Source organism: Balaenoptera ricei, chromosome 3 (genome assembly GCF_028023285.1).
Source record: "Balaenoptera ricei isolate mBalRic1 chromosome 3, mBalRic1.hap2, whole genome shotgun sequence".
Taxonomy (NCBI): domain Eukaryota; kingdom Metazoa; phylum Chordata; class Mammalia; order Artiodactyla; family Balaenopteridae; genus Balaenoptera; species Balaenoptera ricei.
Genome location: NC_082641.1, coordinates 64,344,916 through 64,349,876, shown reverse-complemented (window position 1 = coordinate 64,349,876; position 4,961 = coordinate 64,344,916).

The following is a 4,961-nucleotide window of genomic DNA, read 5'->3' as shown; positions in this document are numbered from 1 at the left end:
GCCTATATTTGCAGTAGTGTATATAGCATCTGTCAAGGTCATATATAGTTGGGGATGAAAGTAGACATCTCATATATTCCAGTTTTTCAGTAGAAAAGGATGCAGGGAAAGTCATCGTTTCTCCTTTAATAAACCCAGAATAAATCATAGAGAATACTAAAAGAAAACACATGGATTGGTTGAGCTTTGGGCAATCACGTACCTTTTTAAAAAAAGTTTCAGTCTCCATAATATATAAAAAGTACTGAAGAGTAAAGAAGAAAAGGAGCAAAGGGCTGATAGAAAAATGGCAAAAGATAAGAACAGAAAGGTCACAGAAAAAACACAAATGGCCCTTACGTATGTGAAAAGCTGCTCACATCACTAAAAATAAGAAAAATGCCAATTAAAATTGCACCATAAAACTGAAAAGCTTGACAGCATACTCTGGTACAACTCCCATGGAGGGAAATTCGGCAGAGTCAAGTACACAGCACTACGTATGTAGTCTTTTGCCAAAAAATTTAATCTGAATTGAATCAAGCCTCCAGACCCAAATTCTAATTTATTAGAATGCAGAGGATAAAGGAACAAGTCAAATCGCACCATCATAAAACCAGAGTGTTGAATATTTTTTAAGAAAACTAGATTGGACTCTGTAAAATGTCAATGCCATAAACTAGAAATGACCCAAATGCCCATCTACAGTGGCATGGATAAATTTTGGTACAATCCTATATTGTAATGCTATACAGCAAGAATGAATGAACTTCAACTGCACACAAGAGAACAGATAAATTTCACAAATATAATGATGAGTAAAAGAAACAGAAACAGAAGAATCATTACGCTACAGTTCAATTTACATAAAGTTCATAAACAGGCAAAACTAATCTATGGTGTTTTAAGTCAGGATCCTGGTTACACTTAGGGGGATAGTGATGGGAAGAGATCAGGGCTGTTCAGTTTGTGAAAATTCAGTCATAAACTTAAAATCTGTCTATTTTTCTTTCTTTTAAAACTTTTTTTAAAAAATTGGTGTGTACACATACAGTGAAGGGCATAAAGTAATAATCTTAATACATACTATTAGATGGATTTTTTACAATTATATGCAACTTGTAACCACCACCCACATCAAGATATAGAACATTTTCAACACCCCAGAAAGTTCCATGATGCCCATTTCCCATCTAAAAATCACACACACACACACACACACACACACACACACTATTCTGACTCTTATGGTATTGGATTAGTTTTTCATGTGCTGAACTTCATCCAACTTCTGTGTCTGATTATTTTTTGCTCAGCATAACACCTGTGAAGTTCATCCTGACTGCTGCATGTGTCAATAGTTTTTTTAAGTTGTATAATAGTCCATTGTCTGAATATAGCACATTATGTTTATTGATTCTCCTGTTGGTGGATATTTGAGTTGTTTCTAGTGTTGAATTATGAATAATTCCTGTACATATCTTTGGCGGACACAGGCACTCATTTCTCTTTGGTTATAAATCTAAGAGTGGACTTGCCGAGTCATCGAGTGGACCTATGTTTAGCTTTAGTAGATACTGCCAAACAATTTCAGAAGTAGTTGTACCAGCCTTACTCTTACCAGCAATATATGAGATATTTGAGATATGCTAATATTTCCATAACCTCTTCAACTCTTGGATTTGTCATCTTTTTAATTTTAGCTATTTTGATGAGTGGATAATCGTATCTCACTGTGGTTTTAATTTGCATTTCTCTTATGACTAATGATGTCTAACACCTTTACATATGTTTATTAGTCACTTGGATATCTTTTTTGTAAGGTACTTGTTAATGCTTTTGTCCATTTTTTTAAAGCTTGGGTTTTGTTTTGTTTAGTTATTTGGAGTTGTTCTGTATATTCTGAAACTGAGAAAGTTGTCAAATACAAGCACTGAAGCTGTCTTCTCATCTGTGGCTTTCTTTTTGCTTTCTTTACTGTGTCTTCTGATGAACAGTCTTTATTTTAATGAGATCCAATTTATCAGGTTTTTTTTTTCTTTTAAGGTTAATGCTTTTGTTTAATATTTTAGATATATTTATCTTCCTAAGGACAGGAAGACTTTTTTCTTTGTTTTCTTTTAGAAACTTTATTGTTTCACTTGACACATCTAGGTCTATGATCCACCTTAAATTACTTTTTGTATGTCGTGTGAGGTAGGGGTCAATCTTATTTTATTTTCTATATAAATACCCCATTGCTCCAAGGCCATCTATTAAAAAGGTAATACTTTCCCCCACATGACTGCAGTAGTGCTTTTATCATATATCAAGGGACAATATGTATTTGCATACATTTCTGGACGCCCTGTTTTATGCCATTGATCTATTTGTCTTTCCTTGAGCTAATATCACACCATCTTGATTATTCTTCCTTTAATGAAAGTCTTGAAATCTTATAGTACACATCCTCCAAATTTGTTTCTTATTCAACATTGCCTTGACTATTCTAGGTGCTTTGCAGTACCACATAAATTTTAGAATCACCTTGTCAATTTCCATTTTAATTGGAATTATTATGAATCTAAAGATTAACTATGTAGATTTAACATCTTTCCATTTATTTAGGTCTTCTTTAATTCTCTCATCAACATTTTATACTTCTTAGTGTAGAGAAGAGGTCTTTTACATCTTTTGTTAGGTTTGCTTGTGGGAATTTGGTGTTTTTTGATGGTGTTATAATTAAATTTTTTACATTCATTTTCATTTTTTGTTGCTAGTATATATAAATGATTTTTAAATATAAATTTATTTTTGGCTGCATTGGCTCTTTTTTTTAAATTTTTTTAAATTTTTTTAACATCTTTATTGGAGTACAATTGCTTTACAATGTTGTGTTAGCTTCTGCTGTATAACAAAGTGAATCAGCTATATGTATACCTATACCCCCATATCCCCTCCCTCTTTTTTTTTTTCACACACACACACTGTATTTTATTTTTACAAGAGATAAATAGACTGACATCAAGCATTGTAAATGGATGACTACAACAAAAGCAACAATGATTGCAATTACCAAACACGAAACACACTCATACTATGTCATAATATAGACATTCAGTCCAGTAATGCTCCACTGTAACAGCTCTTTTACTTCGCAGTGAAAATTGATTTGTATATTCTTTGCCTCTGAGTCCTTGTGGGATTTTTTTAAAAATTCAAACAGAAAGTCACAAAAATTATAATCATCCTCATCAGTTCACTCAGTCCCATGTAATTAATTTTTTGCTGCATTGGGTCTTCATTGTGCAGGCGGGCTTTCTCTAGTTGTGGTGAGCAGGGGCTACTCTTCGTTGCAGTGCACAGGCTTCTCACTGCAGTGGCTTCTCTTGTTAAGGAGCACGGGCTCTAGGTGCTTGGGCTCAGTAGTTGTGGCTCGTGGGCTCTAGAGCACAGGCTCAGTAGTTGTGGCGCACCGGCTTAGTTGCTCCGCAGCATGTGGGATCTTCCCGGACCAGGGATCGAACCTGTGTCCCCTGCATTGGCAGGAGGATTCTTAGCCACTGCACCACCAGGGAGGTCCCTAGAAATTATTTTCAAATAATGACCTTATATCAAGAGACCTTGATGAATTTGTTTATTCTAATAGTTTATAGATTATTTGGGGTTTTCTTTGTATATAATCATATCATCTGGAAGTAAAGATAGTTTTCTTTCTTCCTTTCCAAACTTTACACCTATTTATTTATTTTTCTAGCTTATAATGCAGGCTACAACTTCCAATGATTTTTGTACTTTTCTATATGTACAGTATAATTCAAAAATTTTTTAATTTAGTGGCATAACAGAGCTAGACTAACAGAGACTAAAATGACATAACCAAATGTAATACATGAAAACTTATTGAATCTTGGTTTTAAAATATTTACAAAAGACATATTTTACAATTGGCAAATCTGAACATGATCTGAATATTAAATGATTAAATGAAATTATTGTTAATTTTGAAAACAGTTTGATAATAGTGTTGTAGTTATGTAAAAATGTACTACTCTGAGGAGATAAATGTTTATTTATAGAGTAATGTTAATCATGACAAGTATTTTTAAATAGTTCAACAAAAATGTATGCATGTGTATGTGTTTGTATGTGTATATGTATGGAGAGAGAGCCAGAGAGAAAGCAGATGTGGCAAAATGTTAACAATTCTTGAATCTAAATAGAGAATTGTGGTGCACAGTTGGAGAGGCTCCCATGATCCCCACCTCCTGGAGTTCATGCTCTTTTGTGATGCCTTGTCCTTGACTGTGAGCAGGACTTGTGACTTGTTTGTAGACAATAAAATATGGCAAAGATGTAGGGTGCACATATTTATGTGTACATGATTATGTGATTAAGTTACATAAGACTCCAGTTTCTGTCTTGGTGGAATCTCTCTCTCCCTTGCTAGCTTTGAGGAAGCAAGTGGCCATGTTGGGAGCCCCACATGGCAAGGAACTGTGGTAGCCTCTAGGATCTGAAGATGGCTTCCAGCTGACAGCCAGAAAGAAACTGAACTCCTCAAAGAACTGAATTCTGCCAACAACCTGAGTGAGCTTAGAAGCAGATCCTTCCCCAGTTGAGCCTCAGATGAGACCACAGCCCTGCTCACCACCTTGTGCAGCCTTGAGAGACGCTAAGAACAGGACCCAGCTAAGCCATGCCAAGATCCTGAATCACAAAAACTGTGAGATAACAGATATGTGTTGTTTTAAGGTGTTAAATTTGTGATGATATTTTTGTGTAGTAATAGAAAACTAACACAAGGTGTGATGGTTAATTATGTCAACTTAACTGGGCCACAGGGTCCCCAGACATTTGGTCAAACTTTATTCTGGATATTTCTGTGAGGGCGTTTTTGGGTGAGATTAACATTTAAATAGGTATACCTAGTAAAGCAGATTGCTCTCCCTAATGTGGGTGGGCCTCATCCAATCAGTTGAAGGCCTGAATAGAACAGAAAA